The 19110-nt window shown below is 35.1% G+C and overlaps 1 non-coding gene across 1 annotated transcript; it reads left to right on the top strand.

Annotated features, from left to right (window-relative positions):
• Nucleotides 1–13848: 13848 nt before the first annotated feature.
• On the top strand, nt 13849–13976 carry LOC131900307 (small nucleolar RNA SNORA35). Its single transcript, XR_009376205.1, has one exon. It is a non-coding gene; the product is annotated as a small nucleolar RNA SNORA35 (small nucleolar RNA).
• Nucleotides 13977–19110: the final 5134 nt, after the last annotated feature.

The raw sequence follows: 19110 nt of genomic DNA on the forward strand, positions 1-19110 counted from the left end.
TTCTTATTTTGAATTAATATTTAGCCATTATATATAGGTGAATATAATTATTTTGAAAACTTAAGCCTGTCCCTAAACTACTAAGACATATACAATTAGTGGCTTACTGCTTGTGAAAAAAAATACCTAATTGATTAAAAAACATTTTAATGCAACCTAAAGCAATTATGTTTTTATCAAATTATTTTTTATCAAGTTATGTGTGATGCAGACACCATTACCAATTTGCAAAGCACTATCTCAACTTTGTGGTAAGAAAATATAAAATCATATTTTATGTTGGGAAAATTTGGTCAGTGATGAAAAATCGTGATCTCTTGATTTCCTTCTATAGTGACACACTCATAGCTGTGATTTGGAATAAAGAAATCGGGCTATCATTTACTGGTGGTAAATTTTAGAAAACAAAGCTCTTTAAATATTCTTGATAAATGAGGTTGGTAGAGTACTTAACCGAGTAGTGGAGGAAACTGGGTTCCATCCCCAGCACCAAAATAAAAGTTATCATCATTATCATCAACAACAACAACAACTTCTCAGGCCAAGTATAAAGAAGGTAAGGATCTTTGTTTCAGTCACGATTCTGAAAAGCAGTAAAGACAAACTATCAGTCATTAAAGATGAAAAGCAGAGAATGGAAGCTGGGCTGGTTGGCACACACCTTTAATCCCAGCACTCTGGAGGAAGAGGCAGGTGGATCACTTAGTTCGAGGCCAGCCTGGTCTATAGAGTGAGTTCCAGGACAGCCATGGCTACATAGAGAAACCCTGTATCAAAAATAAAAAAAAAAAAGAAAAGAAAATCAAAGTGGAGGAGAAAGGAAGGAAGGAAGGAAGGAAGGGAGGGAGGGAGGGAGGGAGGGGGGAAAGAAAAGCATGATTATGTTCTGTTAAATTTCTCACTGTCATATTTATGCAGTTAATACCATAAAATGAATTTATAATTGTAGTTTTGGAAGAAGAATTGATTATTGTAGAATCCAATTCATTACTATAGGGATATTTCAATGTGTACTTTTAGTAGAGTGTTAATATATAATTATATATAAAAATAACCAGTGCAAAAATAAAGTGAAAGATGTAAACTTATTAAATTTCAAAATATATTCAGAAGGAAATATGGTTGGGAATGGGATTGTCTGCTACACACATAATTGATGATTTAAAAAATGAAAGAAAGAAGAAATCAGTGAGTTTTTCAACAAGGTGAATATATCAAAATGGCTATATTAAAATGTACCTATGGTCATAACAACCAACATCAAACTGTTCTGCCAGGTTATTAAGCACATCCTTATTTAATGTGATGGTAAACATAACACTTCCTGTATTTAACATGTATTTAAGGGGTTCTATTACTCTCTCACTAGTTTTCCATGTGATGGAAAAAAATGAATCCTTAGATGAAATTTAAAAAGTATAAAGTAATGACTTGCCTCAGCACAGGTCAATTCTCATGCACACACAGAGGAGGGGTTGTTACCCAGACTGAAAGCTTCACAGGTTCTATTGGGCGTATCTTCTTTTTAGAAAGGAAGGACAATTCTCCCCATTTTTTAAGCCATTCTTTTGTCAATTCTACCCAACTGCATGTAACTTTATAAATATTTTTAAAAGATACAGTTTTGTAAATATTTAATATTCTGCTAATTTGATTTTGAATTGTAAATGTCAAGTGTTCTGTTTGGGGTTTTTATGTTTTATTATACTTTCTTAAAAAGGGAAAATTGTACATTTAGACTGTTTTATGAGTAAACTTAATGTATTGAAAACAAAATTTTTTAAAAATGTACAAAATATAAAATTGTGAAGTGCCCCAACAGGAGGAATCTCACTGTAAGTTTATGAAGATCAAAGTGTGCTGCAGATCTTTTCACTGTGTTGGTGAAATAGGTTAACATGGACGTGCAGGTGAGTTTATACAGTATCCACACAAGGTCATCTCATGCTGATCAACAACACAGCATGATAAGCCCTGTCCAGTGATAAAGACCAACGTCAGTCTTACCACAATACAAAGTCAATCAATTCCACCTTTGCTACCACCCTTTCAGTACTATTCTGCCTTTGGTAAAACTTCTTTTCTCTACCTCTGTATGCCAAGTGTTTACTACCCCACAGTGAGTGCTTCCTAGATCTCTCCCTGGCCTGTGCACTCTCTGTACACATACCTGCTGATCCTTGATTCTTACTCAGCTGTTAGAGAAACTTTGATATACAAATTCATCTGAAGGTACTGATAACTGACAAGTTCTATCCCATCTCTCCAAAACTTAAATTCCCCAAGGAGCTCAAAGGCAAAATATAGCTCAAAAATCTGTGCTTTTAGGAACTACTTCACTTCTCCAAGAGGCTGTGCTTGCCAGGGCATGCCAGTGCCATATAAACTACATCCTCACTCACCTACTATAAATAGTTGAAGACTAGTTGTTTATTGAAATGATGTAGCTAATGTTCTTAATATGCTAATATTCACTGTGTATAGATGAGCACCAAGAGTGCTATTGTAATACCTATATACCTATACACCTACAAGTTATTTTTTTCCGGTAACGAGATTGATATGACCCACATATGCTGGGCAAGTACTCTCCTACAGGGCATTTGTGTTTCTGTGACAATTTAAAAATGTATAAGAATCATAATTTTTACAAACTAAAAGGAGGTTTACATGATTTGTTTTGACTATCCTTCAAAATTAGTCATAACTTCCCTATAGCCCTACAGAACCAAATACAAAGGTATATATGCATACATATGATATATGTATATGTATCTATAGATAGATAGATATAGATATAGATTCTACAAGGTAATGATTCAGGTTATAAATTGAACATCACTTATGTCCTTTTTGAAAATTGAACAATTTTCAGTTGGACAGATTTGTTCCTCCTAAACAGGGTAAAGTTCATAATACCAGTAAGTATTTAAGGTAAACATTGTTTGCTTAGTTTTTTTTTTCTGTAACGTGATAACAGCACTGAGAGTTCTTTATCTGAATAGTTCATGTAGTGAAGACAGAGCACCAACACGTTAGCTCTATACCGCCAGGATAGGATTTATACTTGTCATTCTCTTGACACTTGTATTAAAAAAGGAAGGACTTTTGTTTTGAGCATATGGCCTTGTGGTGTTAGAAATAAAACAAATTCACTTAACAAACTGCTTGATATGAATTCTTTGATGCATAACTTTTAGAATGTTTCATTCTAGGTTTGCAAGTGACTTGATGAAAATACAAAAAAATCATAATAAGTGTCAAATATTACTATTGATAGAGTTCCATTATTTTACTGTGCACTATATTGTAATATGTCTTTTTCAAAAATATTTAAAATACTTGTATTTCATAAAGTATAATTTCTTTACTCCTCAACTCTTCATTTGAATAAATTAAAACATATAAGCAGAAAGGTAAAGAATTCAGTGCTAAGCAGTGGAATATCATTATGTTCTATGTTGGTTAACACATTTATATCGCCAATAAGAACATAGTGTGTTACATGTAATAAATACTTGATCATCAGCTTCACAATAACTATAAAACTTATATAATAAAGTGATAGTACTTCTACAAGAGAAATAATCAAGTATACTTTTTCATTTGAAGAATTTTTTAATGTACATTTGCAATCTAGGACTGTCTACATCTGTGCTCTCAAGCTATACAGATAAGATGTTAGAAAATCCATTGTCAAGTCTACTTTTTAAAATTAACATACATAATATATTTTAGGCATAGGTAAGGTTTCAGGCTTTCTAATCTGGCATTGTACACAGTATTGCTGATAATCTAATTTTTTAAGCCAGTCTTTAAACTTCATTGAACACAAAAGACAGAATTGTCTAGATTAAATAATTTCTTGTTGCCCTACATGTATGTAGAAATGTAATTAGAAATCTATATTTATAAAAAAGTAAATGTACATAATCTAGTTGACCTAGCTGGAAATTAAAAAAATATGTACAGTACAAATACAATTTTATTTGAAGTAGCCAGTCCCAAAAACTTAACAAGGTTAACATAATGGTTTAAAATGCATACATTCTAAAAAGAAAAAATGTTTCAACTTCTGCAAAATAAGTGAAAGTCATACTATTTTGAAAGGTAAGTATCCAGCCGGGTGGTGGTGGCGCACGCCTTTAATCCCAGCACTCGGGAGGCAGAGCCAGGCGGATCTCTGTGAGTTCGAGGCCAGCCTGGACTACCAAGTGAGTTCCAGGAAAGGTGCAAAGCTACACAGAGAAACCCTGTCTCGAAAACCAAAAAAAAAAAAAAAAAAAAAAAGAAAGAAAGAAAGAAAAAAAAGAAAGGTAAGTATCCAAGAAGTTTGTAGTAACTTTACTAACTGTAAAAGTTAGTGAATATATGAATGTAAATTGTTAGCATGTTGAACAAAAATATCAATCCCCAATTGCATTACTTTAAAATACTAATCTTAAAAACATAATTAATGCAATTTATAAAGCATCAGCTAACTTTTTCCCCAGAAAGGTATACTAGACACTATAGAAATGAGGCAAGTGGCTCAAAGGTTCAAGGCCAGCCTTTGCTACACAGACATTTTGAAGCCATCCTGGGCTATATAAAATTCTGTCTCAAACAGAAAACAGAACAGGCAAAAGCATTAGAGACAACTATAGTTTTGGAGCTACTTTAATTTTCCATTATTTTATTTTTGTCCTACTGAATTGTCCTTTAATATTTCACAATAGCCTAAATTTGTCTTAAATTTCATGTATCTTCCATGAATCAAACATTTTGTGATCCTGGTCATCTTTTCTCTTCTTTCAATCTATTGACTTATTGACAAACTATTTCAAGCTATCGTGATGAATTCTGGGCTAGTGTTTGTGGCACCTGTTGTAGCTAGAACCATCCAGGAGATTCTGTTATGCTACAGATTCTCATTCAATAGGTTTGGTGAAGAGTCTAATAGTCTGTTTCTAACAAGCTCCCAAGTGTCCATGGAGTACCAAGGTCAGAGAGCAAGAGTCAACAGTCTTTCTCTGTAAAGAGCTTCATAGTCCAAACTGTGGATCTTGTGAACCATGTAGACTCTTTGCCTTTATAGCTCAGAGACAGCCATGGACAGCATACATGTTAGACCTGGGTCAAAAAAAAAAAAAGAAAAGAAAAGAACCTCATGAACACTACACTGAAATCTGAATACTTGTACCCTTTCCAAGCTATGCTAGAATATTGATATTTTGATTATTTTTAACTGATTAAAAATTTAGCCCTGTTTTTGGCTTCAACATCAAAGCAATCTCTAGTAGTTTTCAGAGTAGCTTACTGGAACAAAAGGTATTAACAAATAATATTGCCATGGTTTAGGAGGTTAGCATGAGAAAGATGATCTGTTCTGTAGAAACAGTACAGTTGAGTTGGGGCTTGAAGATATAAAGCTTTTCTAGACAAGTAAGTAGGAATGAAATCAGAAAAAGAGAGATGAGGAAGAACATCAGTATGTTTGGAGAAATTAAAGCATCCAGTGTATATGAAAAAAGTGATCCCTTCTTAACTAAGAAACTCAATGAGTTGGGAATTCCCCATATGAATATTGAAATAGTTTAAAACTTGAGTGAGTAGCAGAATCAGGTGAGCATGCTGAGTGAGTGGTGGAGAATGCTATTAAATTCTGCAAAGGACTTGTCTGTAGTGAGAGAGAAAGGGGATAGAAATGATTGAGGCACTACGATTGACAGGTCAGGACTTCAGAAGTGGCTGCAAACTGTTCTGAGATAAAAAGCTTTGTAGAAGCATTTGTAGAAATCATCTGGCTTTGAAATTTCATGGTTGATGTGTGAAATGAACACTGAATAGCCAGGCAGAGCAGGCCTCTGAAGTCAATTTTTCCACTGTTAGAAAGCACACAGCAGATTTTAAAAAGTGGGGAGCTAAGAATGAAGGAGTGGGGACTTTAAAAAATGATCTCTACAAATGTTTAAGGGGCTGCTAGACATTGCTGATAAGCTAAGGAATAGGCATGCCTGCTGAGTGTATCAGGACTGTGTAGGTTCTTTAGATGTTTCTGTTCATTCTTTGAAGATAGTAGTGGACTGAGAAGATGGGGGTGTGTTGATGCAAAAATACACAACACACACCTCAAAGAGAAGAAGAGATAGTTTATTCTGGAGCCAAGTATCAGTGACTGTGACCTGGAAACACAGATTCAGGTCTCTCCAAATACTGTATTGCAATAGCTTAACAATTTAATAAAGTTCTTTTAGTAACAGAACAAAGAAAGTCATTCATCAAAACCCTTTTCAAATACGTAGGTATTTAGTCTGCAGATGCTATTTGAAAACATTCTTTGCTTTTTAATTAGTTGAAGTTAGGGGTCTGCCTGTGTAGTCCACAGGATTTACCCAGTAGTTACATGATAACTCATCCACAGTGAAGGAAAACAAATGGCGATTCACAGGGACAAGAGATCCCAAGACAACCAAGATAACTTGCATCTGAAAATACAACGTTCTAACCACTACACTGGCATCATTGTTCCTATCTTCTAATCTTTCCTGGTAGAATGTTAAACATGGGTTTAGCTTCTTTGGGGAAAAAGTAGCTCATAGATATTACACAAAAACCCCAGAGTTAAAAATATGAAAATCTAAATATCAAGAACAAAATGAGTACATTTCTTAATTCTTGCAGGATCTTTCTCTGAATCTTTCCCTATTTCCCATCTCATGCAAATCTCCCCTTTTCCCAGGCATCTAGCTAGTAGATTCCCAGGTGTGCTTCACTGGATTGCTAAAGGGAACTTAGGATTTACAGACCCCTACTATACACAAGGCACTTCTTAAAAGTTTATTCAACAATGTTGTAAATGGTGAATTGGATCACTGTTTAGCATACAAAGAAAGATGTGAAAACCTGGTCTATCCAGCAATTCTGGAAAATGAGCACCAAGTTTGCCAGCAGCTGTAGGTTATAAAGAAAATTCCAGAGGGATTTCTCCTCTTCCTTATTTAGGAAATTGTAGTTTTCCTACCACTTAATGTGAGAGAGGTTTTCCTCTAGCTTTGATCATTAAATCAAAACAAATGACATAAAAACTTAGATAGAAATTTGGGGATCAATTGTCTGTTCTGTTGTTGTTTTGAAATAGGGCCTTGCTCTGAAGGCCTGGCTAGATTATTGCTCACCATATCATGTAATCCAAGCAGCCTTGAACATGAAGTAGTCCTCAAACTTTCACCTCTGAAATGCTTAGGATTACAGGCATGAGCAACCTTGCCCAATTTAGTTGATTTTAATGAAGAAAGGAAAGGCATCATGGTTTTATTAAAGAAAGTTATCAAGAGTAGCAAATATAGACATAGGAAATAACAGTTGTTTGTCTGTTTGGTGTGTGTGCGTGTATGAGAGAGAGAGAGAGAATACTTAACATTCAAAGGACAGATGAATAAGTTTCTCATCAAATAGAGATGTTATGTATAGATATAATAGAAACAAACTATGCCAGTGTCTGTCATGATGCTGGATGTGATCAATGCTATTTCCTACAATTTTCACAATATCACAATAAAACTAGTTTGTCTTTTTTTTGTTTTTTTTTGTTTTGGTTTTTCGAGACAGGGTTTCTCTGTGTAGCTTTGCGCCTTTCCTGGAACTCACTTGGTAGTCCAGGCTGGCCTCGAACTCACAGAGATCCGCCTGGCTCTGCCTCCCGAGTGCTAGGATTAAAGGCGTGCACCACCACCGCCCGGCTAAAACTAGTTTTTATTAACCATACTTAATACAATTCTCCACTGAACATGCCTAATGAAAGCTGTTAGTGTAAATTTGGTGTTATTAACAATCAAATACATCCTGGTTGCAAACAGATAACTAGCATTGTTCTTTTTCATCATATACTTACTATAATTATCTTTATCAAAACTTTTAATCCTGAGTCTGCAAGATAAGAAAGTGGGTAAAGATGGTTACTGCCAACACTGATGGCCTTTGTTCCATCCCCAAGCACCACTTGATAGAAGAGAATTGACTCCCACAAGTAGCCCCCAACTCTACACATGTTGTGGTACACACATACACACACACACACACACACACACACACACACACACACACACACACAAATATTTTTAAAAAGGATTAAAAAATGCCCTTTATTCCCAATTATCTTAGCTCTCATTTGGAAATCAGTATAAAATAATTTGCCAAAGAAATTACATGAATAGAACTTCTTGAAGTTTTTAACATTTAGAAATAACTTAGTGAGTATTGAATACCCTATATTTTTTTTTGAAAAATACTTTTTTATTTTTAAACAAAGCCAAATCAGGTGGTAGATATAAATGAACTTACTGCTCATATCCAAAGAACAGTGCTTGTTCACAAAATGGAATTGTTTCAAGTGCTTGCAAAATACAACACATATCTGAAACTTCTTAAGACTTTTTTCTATACCGGTACTCTTTTCTTTTATCATGTTCTCTTCTAAGATTTCAACAGGGAGTTCTCAATATTTGTGCACTTAACAAAAAATTACTATTCATAATATTAAGTCTACAAATTTATTGGTGTCCCAGCTTAAAAGTTTTCTTTTAATAATTTAAGCAATATTTACCCACAGTAAGACAATAAATGTTTTCAATAAATGTTAGATGAAGGTGAATGAATTACTCATTTCCAGTCTTTGTTATTTTTAAATCTTTACTTTTTTTCAGATCTTTGCTTCCTTTAAATTGGACATACACTTATCTGCTAATTGATTTTAAGAAAACACATCATGTTCTCCTGGATATAAAAGAACAAATGGTTGTCTTTGTTCTACTATATTTTTTACAATTATATTAAAATTGTATTGGGTACTTGATGTGCTAACATTTAAGTGCAGCACAACTTTCTCCCATTATTTGCCCCTTGTTACTTCTCTTTAATTAATATTCACATGGATGATTCTGGCACTCCTCCTGCCTTAAAAAAACACATTTTTGTTTATAAACATATCTTTATGTTACTGTGTAACAATTATCACTGTTTCTGAAAGGAAAATAATGGCCATGTATTTATAACATGGAACCCTGATATTTCAGAGACTTCTTCAAATTTATGAAGACAGAACTAAAATACATTTTTAAATTTTTGAAATTAAACTATAATTACATCATTGCACCCTCTCTTCCTTCCCTTCAACTGCTCTCACCCACTCCTCTTAAATTCATAACCTCATTTTCAATTGTCAGTGCTCTCTCTTTCTTGTTCTCTCTCTCTCTCTCTCTCTCTCTCTATATATATATATATATTATATTGTATAATATATATACATATAAATAAGAAGAGAGATATGTGTGCATATAATGTGTAAATACAGCATGCTTAGTCTCTCTAGTGTTACATATATATATATATATATATATATATATATATATATATATATATATATGATTTCATGACTCACCAGTTTGTATTGGATAAACAAACAGGCAACTTATCCCTAGAGAAGACTTATTCTCCTTCTCTCAGCATTCCTTAGTTGCCCGTAGGGGTAGGGCTTTGTGATACTTGTTTAGGGGTAAGTTCCTGTGAGATGTCCTTCTTTTGTGTTAGCATGTCTATTGGTGTTGGTACCTGTTTGGGTCTTGTTTAGGCCTTCATATTGTTGAGGTATCATGGATGCAACAAAATGTATTTGAAAGTGATTCAGTCTTTAGGAAAACGTATATTTGAAAATATATTACTGAAAAGAAAGATCATGGGAGGCACTATGAGACTAATGAGAGGTGAACAATAGAGGTTGTATGGCAACAGTGTGTAAAAAGAGGTTCTGAGCTTAAAATTGAAGATAGAATTGAACTCTGGATATGGAGAGGCCAGAAAGATGAGTATTTCAAAGTGTATGATTGGAGAAGTGTATCTATGAAAGGCTTTGGAAGGCAATGACCATTGAAAAGAACAGCGTTGATGAGACCTGTCAACTTGCTGTGTTATACAACTAAGAGGAATAAAGGTAAAATAGGTAAAGTGAGAGAAGATGTCAAGAAGAAGATGTTGATTAGGAGAATATGACAATATGGGTAGCCACTACCCCAAAGGGAAATTCCTAGACACACATAGATATACAGCACTAGATTTCTCATCTGTATCTCATAGTTTGACATTACACAGGAAGAGCTGTGTAATGTTTACACTTGTAATAGATTTGCCTGGCCACCAGGTGGCTACCCTGCTAGGCTTGATTTCAGGTGTTTGGGATTTGTGTGGCCAATGTTTTTTCCATGGCACAATTTTTAGAAACCAAGTCTACCCACTGTCTTATTTCCTATGTAAACCACCTTTTACTTTTATGTGTATGTGGTGATAGGGATTGAATCCAAGACCTTGCACGTACTAGGCAAGTGGTCTAGAAGTGAGCTGTACCCCAGCCTACTAAACTGAGTTCTTTCTTTTTCACTATTCACTAGTTCAGGGAATTGATTTATATTTTAGGTTTCCTAACTGAGCAAATGAAAGTGAAATAATTAATAAGATTTTTATGTAGTTTCCATGTGCCCTATATTATGATTAATGACCTGTTCTCAGAAAATTTTCTTTAGTGTTATTGTCATCAGCTAACATTAAATTTTGGCCTTTAAAATACTTAATTTCTTTTCCACAGTACACTGACTTTGTGATCCTATGGCAGAGTTATAGCTAAGAGACAAGATAGTCACTAAATTAGAGAAAGGGAAAATGATAGCCAGGCTCTCTAAGACCTTCAGACGAAGGTCAGTGACCATTTGGACATCAGTCATTGGCAAATCCAGATCCGCAGCTCTGTCTTCATTATACTTTATTATATCCATGCCATTGATAAACTTCTCAGTTTATGATCTTTCAAAAACTGTATAAATCCAAGTTTGTTAATTTGATTCTTCATATTAATAGGCAATGCATTAAGTTTGCATTAGAACTAAAAATGATGTAACCTACTTTTTGAAAAGAGCAAAAACACTCCAGTTAACATATCAAAACATCCCTGCCACAGAGAAAGTATGCTGTTTATTGCTCTAAATTATTCAAAAGTTTTCACACAATTTGTTGTAAACATCAGACTGAAAGAAGATTCTAGAACTATTATTTAGTACTTTTTGATTGAATTGCAGTTTTTTCCTTCTCTTTGTGTCTATGGAGGTTACAGTAAAGAATGGGTATAATAAAGAGTCAGTATGATAGTTGGACAGTAATACAAGGGTACCCTTGAATAATGCTGAAACAGTCACACAGAACTATTATACTGTCAGCACTATCAAGAATTCATGGGTTGCAAAAAAAATGTTCACCACGATCTCTGACCTCCCAAGGTTTTCAGGATTTTATTCGTGAGATGAGACCAGCAAACAAGAATCAAACAAAAGATTCGAGTGCCCCAAGTATTTAGACTGTGCATATAAAAAAGGTAAAGAATCATTGATGCCTGCCCCTCAGCTGAAGTTCCTTCTGAAAGTGCTCCTATAAATTAGCATGAAGCTAAACTGCAGTTACCTCTTCCATCTCAGTAAGCATCTATTTCTTATGTGCCATCTAAGCCCTTTGCATAAGTCCCTTATACATGGTACACACTATGTCAGTTTTCCTACTTGATCAAAGATATTTTTTGAGAAAGTCTCACTGTGTAGGCCAGGCTGCCCTAGAACTCACAGAGATCTGCTTACTTTTGTTGGGATTAAAGACATATGTCATCACATTAATGCTGTAGGATATTTGATCACACTGTGAACCCTGAGATTGTGTTATTTGCTGGAAAAACATGTTTCAAGTTGTGGTGTGACTCAGCCCTAGTACACAGCTTTAATTCAAGAGCTTTCTGCTAATTGTAAACAGGATTAAATAAAATCAAGGATAGGTCAAGAGGCAGAGCAAGCAACCAGTTAACAGGAAGTGAACAAGAAAAAAGCATAGAGAGTAAGAGGGAGTCAGGAGGATGGCTAGAGAGAGACAGGAAGTAGAAGGGAGGGACATTGTGTTTCAGGTTTTTTGTTTGAGACAGCAAAGGAGAAAGGGAGTTTTTGGGGGGACAACAGTGGAGGAGGAAAGTCAACTAGGTGCTTTGTCTGCCTCTCTGAGGTAGTAAGCTTTCACCCCAGCATCTGGCTCCCAGGTCTTTATTGGTAAAATCAAATGATTGAGATTTAGTTAAAAAAACACAATAATTTCTATTTTTCCTTTAATTGTCATTGTTCTATCATTTCAGACTGGAAAATATCATTTTTGACTTACAGATTAGCTTATGCATTTTCATTCCTGAAGAATAGTTGTTTCCATACTCATATATTGGGTAATACTTACTTTAAAATTGTTTTTGTTGTTCTTATTTCCTTAAACCTTTAGCATCTAGGAAGTAAGAAAACACAGTCCTCAGTTTGGGGTTAGAAAACAGTCTCATAGAGTAGAGAAAGTAAAACAAAAAAGGTAACATTCCACATTGACTATACTGATAAAAAAATATAAAGTTTAAAAGAATCAAGCATTTACAAGAATATCAACCAAGTGGGTCTATTATAGATTGCTGGCAGAAATACAAATCTTTACAAATGCTTGGGAAAATGTTGGCATTATCTCCTAAAATTGGATATTCACAGTGCATAATTTTAAATAACAAATTAATTATAGCAAGAGAGCCATGGGTGGTACGATGATAATAGTGATTCACACACTAAAAGGTTATAATTAATCCCATTGTATTCACTGAGGCCAGACTCTTAGAATTCAGGTGGCTGAGTACCCAATAGTGGGCATTCAGTCTGGCGGAAGTACAGGGGGCATTGGGTAGGTGTATTTTTGTTTGGGATAATATTATTTTAGTGTTGTGCTTGCTTTATAAAAATTTGCCAATGAAGTTGCTGAGCTAATGAAGCAAAACCTGGGGGAAGAAATGATTATTTGCCAGACATATGTCCAAGTGGCAGCTTTTCAGTTATAACTGAGAGGGGGAAATGGGAGGTGCATCAAATGTATTGTGTTGTCTTTTTGTACATTTGAGAGAAACTAAGGTCCATCCAGGTACACAGGAAAGATGTATCATTGTCCTTAGTACAATTCAAGTATAATGATCCATGTACTTTTACAAGAAATAATACACAGTTGTGAGCAGTCACCCCACCTTTAAGCCAACATAAGCAATGCAGTACAAAGCAACTTTGTTTTGTGAGAGGGGAATTATAGAAGGAGTGGAACTGTGTAGAATTATTCACTACAAATAATTCCCTGGTGCACAAGAGGGCACAACAGTTAAGAGTCCATGCTGCTATTCCAAGGGACAGTGTCAGGTAGGTAGCTCACAACTTCCTTTAACTCCAGCTCCAGGGGATATGCAAACATCTTCTGGCCTATGACAGAACAAGTACACACAGAGATAAATATGATTTTTTTTTTAAAAAAAGAAATAGCTCTGTAAGTTTTAAAACAAATGTTTCAAACATGGTAATTCATGAAAAAGATAATGTCCTTGAGAAGTAGAAATGTGTCTAAATATGACAGATGCTGTTATATGGCGAACATCTAATATTCGTACTGCACTGGATTCTGCACATTTTCCCCATAATTCTCACAACAATCGAGGATGAAAATATTACTGGTTTTCTTCAACATGTGAAGAAACAGAAGCCAAGAGGCCTTGAACAAGTTTTCTAAGGTACTACAACTAGGCAGTGACTGCTGCAACTCTTGACACAGACTCACCTAATTCTCAACTCTTATTTCCTTTCCCCTGAAGTAGACCCCAAGTTGTAAGTCCCCCTGCTGAGTGAAAACACCATTCGTTTCTGAGATCTTCCCTGCTCCTTGTTCACTCCCTCCTCCAAGCTGCTTCCCCTGCACAGACCACATGATCCCCCGTAGCTTTGTTGTCTCTAGCACTGGCAAGTGACCCATTGGTCCCTTCTTTGACCAACTGGGCATCGAGCAGTGCAAAAACAAAACCCTCCAAAAGCCGGGAAAGTCACACTGTGGACTACTCCCGCATGCAGGTGGGTACAAAACAAAATGGGTCCTGTGACCCTTCCTGAAAATTGTGAGGGAGTGAGAGGCAGGCAACTCCATGACCTCTACTCTTAAATAAAAACAGTCATGTCCATATCAGGTTAATAGCAAGTACTCAGGGTTAATCTTGTTCAGATATCATTTTAATCCTTGCTAACTGTGCAGCTTTTAGCAATTTACATTAAGCTCTTTAATATTCAGAATGGGAGTCCATAAAATATGTTTGATCTTATTGGAATGGCCCAAGGTTCTCATGGAGATTTCATGAAGGCATACACTGATTTAAATTTCTTGACAAAAATGTCCATGAAGTGTTGCCGAGAAAGGACAACACGTGATTTTCTTCCTTTGACACAATGAAAACGAGACTATAATTATCCTTAGAGATGATGACTCCCTTGTATTTTGTTTCTCCCATGCTCTTATTAGATTCCTGACAAACTAGCACTCCCCAGTTTCTTCACCTCCTGTATATGGCATAGGGAATTAGATGTAGAGATTCTGTCCCTTTCTTTCCAACTCTTACTTCAAGGTCTCTTGCTAGCTTCTTTATAATTTTCAGATATGTTCAAATCCTCACATGTCTGCTAATATCTCCCTCTACCACATAGTGAGTAACAGGCAATTCTTGGAGAACAAGTTTAACTTCACATACAAGTTAGAACTTACTGTTGCACATACAGCAGTCTCTTTCGTAAAGTATAAGCTCAATGAATAGTTATTGATGAGTATGTTTATATAAATTATCTGCAAAGTCAAACATTGATTATTGTAAGCAGAACTAGGTGGAGGCAAACACTGGGATTTTGAATGCTGTATTTTTGTAACCATATAGAAGAAAATGATTTAGAATCTAGTAAAAGCTGGTTGGTGATGGTGCACACCTTTAATCACAACACTGGGAAGGCAAAGGCAGAAATATTTCTGATTCTGAAGCTGGCCTGGTTTACAGACTGAGCTAGGACAACCAGGGGTATACAGAGAAATCTTGTCTCAAAAAAAGAATCTAGTGAAGATGACTTTGTGAAACATGAATCCATGATATGTTCTGTAAGGAAAACAAGTACACTAAAAGAAGATCTCACATTTCTCCTTTTATTTATATAGATAGTAATCATGCCTTTCTAGGAAGTGGTTTTAAAGTAGGGTTCTACACCATACAGGACGTAGGGATCTCAGGTCTATCTTTTTTTTATATATTTAAATTTCCTTCAACAAAGTCTAACCCTTTGTGTTCCTCTTATGTAACCTATTTAAATTTATTTATTTTTTTATTTTATGTGCATTGCTGTTTTGCCTGCGTGTATGTCTGTGTGAGGGTGCCAGGTCCGCTAGAACTGGAGCTTCAGACAGTTTTGAGCCACCACCTGGGTGCCCAAGAATTGAACCTGGGTTCTCTGGAAGAGCAGTCAGTGCTCTTGACCACTGAGCCATCTCTTCTGCCCCATAGGTCTATCTTTGAATCATGTTTGTTTTCTGATAATTAGGTCAGCATTGTTAAAGGATGTATACAACTTTAAATTCATTATAATCTTACCATCTGGGGAACAATGAAGGTGAAATACATCACTGAAAAATACATGCCTCTGATAAAATTTAAATCCTTAGTAATAGCTATATGAGCTTAATTATGATAACGATACATTTCCCGAATAGACGACTTTAACCTAGGCTTGCTGTTCTATTCAGCATTTCAGAGTATTTTTTTTTTAAATTATTGTTCTTTAGATTTCCAACTTTATTAACATTAGCGAATCAAGGAAGTTTTACCTTTTCAAATTTGTGGATGATACGAAATATGAGAACACAGGCTGTTCCTTAGAAGAATTTCCCTCTTGAGTTTCCAGAGACTTGGTCCCTTTGGAAATAAAAGTAAATGTTGTCTACTTTAGAAATATAGGAAGATAGAGTGCTCACCTGACCCATTAACCCCGTGAACAAATGTGTTCAAATACAGTTTGATTGTTTGCCCTTTACTAGTTTCACTATGGAATACGTACTATTTGAATACCCCTCTCCCACCACACTCATACCAGGAAGGGACAAGTCAGGTCTTTTCAATAGATTTTAATTTCTTGAAATCATGTTGTTTCAGGACTTGTCTTAGAGGTCCACGGGTAGGTGAGACTCTGTCAAGCATTTTTTCTGAGGGAAGCATGCTGTTTCCCTTGCAATTATTTTTGACTCCTTATTCCTTCCTGGTGGTCTACTTTAGATTCATTTGGAACTTGGTGGATGGAAAAGTATGATAATTTAGTTAATATCCTAATGTGAAACCATGAAGTGACAAAGTCTAGAATGTCTTTGCTATAAACAACTGCCTATATTTGAATGAAGTGTGTTTATTACAGAATGAAATATTCAAAAGGAAACACAATTTATCTATATAGTGCTTCCTTTGCTACACTTACCCTCTTGGGGTCTTGCTGAAACCGTATTGCCCATTTGTTTGTTTGTTTGTTTGTTTGTTGTTCTTAAGACAGCAAATTTTGATCTGGAGCAGATGGAGAAACTGCCGCTGTTCAAGTACTTAAAATTCATTCAGCTGCAGTGTATTTTTAATCATTAAACCTTTCATTTTAACACAATAACAGATTGAATCTATGGGTTGGCCCAACAGATCAGAGATATTTGAATCTTCAGTATACATTCAAGCATTCAAATATATATTATTGTGGTATTATGCCAGTGTTATCGCAGGAAAATTGATCTTTTTCGTTGTTGTTTCATACAAGGCTTCTAGGTTACTGAGGCTGTCCTTGGGTAACTGTATTCAATTCATTTTCTGTCTCACCCACCCCAATAACCAGAACTGCAAGCACATGCAACTGAACCTAAATATTACATTATTTTTTACATAAATCAACGCGCAGATTTGTTTCATTAAGTTATAATTGCTGAAGGTATTCTGTCTGTCTAGGTAGGTGGATAGGTGGATAGGTGGATGGAGAGATAGAAAGATGTTAGATAGATGAATGATAGGCAAGTAGACAGGAAAATGATAGATAAATACATAGCTAGACAGATAGATACTAGATAAACAGACAGAAATATTATCAAGTATGACGGTAGACAAGATTTTACTCATTATTTGTGCATGAATTTATCATTAGACTTTACTAGTTCCCCTATGTACTCTTCCATAGCTTATTCCACAAGAAATCAAAAAGTCACAATGTGCATCTTCATATTTTTGAGAAGATTTAATTTAATATAAATATACTTTGAACTTGAAAACTGGGCCCCTTGAACCGTAGTTCCTAACATCATCTTCCTTCATCTACCCAGAACAGAAAGACATTGGATTGTATATTTTCTACTGAGAAGGAATTAGGATCAAAGCTACTTTTGTCACTCTTGGCTTTGTTTTCAATACTGAATATTTAAAAGCTTGTTGAACATGGTTTGAATTTCAAAGTGATATAATTATATTATCTCAAGAAATATTTTAAAAGGCAACAAATGACTATTTTGTTGAAGATTCATGCCTCCCGAAAAAAATACAAAAATTCAATAAAATTCCATAATATGTCAATAGTTTCCAGTGACTTAATATAATGAAATAAATGTAAACAAAATCCCATATCTGAACAATTACATGATGAAATGGAATGATTTTAATTTAATGCTGATCAAATTCAATTCTATTAAGGTGACTATACACTGTAGTTGTCTAGGATAGTCTGTTTATACTTTTTATTATCTATAATAATTTCTTTGACTCTCAAGAGTATCCTTATCTGGATGCAAAGTTGCATGCTTATTTTTACTCATTCATAGAGGCCCAAGTGTATAATGATACATAAAGAATTATGAACAAATAAGGGTTCCTGGAAGAGTATGGAAAAAATCTTAAAAGTGCAAGATCTGTATATGAAATCATTACAAAGTAGCCTCTATGTTTTTAAATTTAAAGCTTACATTTGAGGTATACTCAGTAAGTCCTGTGGAAATTCAGACAGACAATAAAGGAGCATCATTGATTGGGCTAGGCTAGTTTCCTAGAATAGTTGTACTAACAGGTATTACATGCATGAACAAACTTGTACTGATTGAAGTGACTATGGTCCACAGCTTTACACCTCAGTGGAAAAGAGTGAGCACAAAGAAAGACATTTTAGAAATAATAGCACAAGGACTCATAAATTGTGGTCTCTCAGCCTGTGCCAGACACTGCCTAAGTTTTTTATTTTGTTTAGTTGTATAAATGAATGAAGTGTATTTAATCATTCAAGATTTTTAATGGTAAGGCTACTTTGTATAACACCATTAATCGGGTCTGTGTATATGACCTGTCAAGTATTTCCACCTCTGATTTTTACAGCAATCACTATTGTCACATATGTTTCCAGTGACATAGTATTGTAGTCAGTTTGGGATCATGTGTTTCTCTGTTAAAAAACAAACAAACAAAAACAATTGTTGCAGGTAATTGACCTGAAAGCAACAAACATCTGTTGTGTTAAATTCATTTGTTGACATATCCTTTATGTCATAATTGAATAGAACCCACATTCCATTCCTTGTGATAGTGGTGGTACTTACAATAGTAGTGGACTCCACCAGGAGAAGTTGGCCTTGCATATTTTCAGAGCGAAAACTTCAGTTACACTACAGGTAGTAATTGGGGCTCCCAGTTGTTCATAGGGATGACGATTGCTATGTATGAATCCCCTTTGTCATTTTGCACAAGTGAAGCCAGATCTTGATTTCCAATACCACTGTAGCTTCAGGAAGACCATTCTCTTTCCCAGTGCTCATCACCCAACAGGAGACACCATGCTTCCTGGAGTGCAGGTAGAGCAATTGAACAGCAAGCAATTCTTGTTGACTCAAAGAAGTGCAGATGTCTTCTGTGAATCCAGCTGGTTCAAGGCTGCAGGCCCACTTCCCTTGGCAGTTCTTTCCATTTCAGGGAGTGGGTAAAGTGGCCCTAAACCATCAAAATGGATTATACATCACTCTTGACATACATGGATACTCCTCTCCATTAACTGGAGAAGTTAGAGATAGATTTAGCTTAAAAGCAATCTGAGGATGAAAACACAGTGTCTTAACCTATTTCATACTTATGTACTTTTAAAATGTGGTAAGATAAAAGAGTTATATATTTATCTGTGAATAAATTTTGGA

This window comes from Peromyscus eremicus, chromosome X, assembly GCF_949786415.1.
Source record: "Peromyscus eremicus chromosome X, PerEre_H2_v1, whole genome shotgun sequence".
In the NCBI taxonomy this organism is placed as follows: domain Eukaryota; kingdom Metazoa; phylum Chordata; class Mammalia; order Rodentia; family Cricetidae; genus Peromyscus; species Peromyscus eremicus.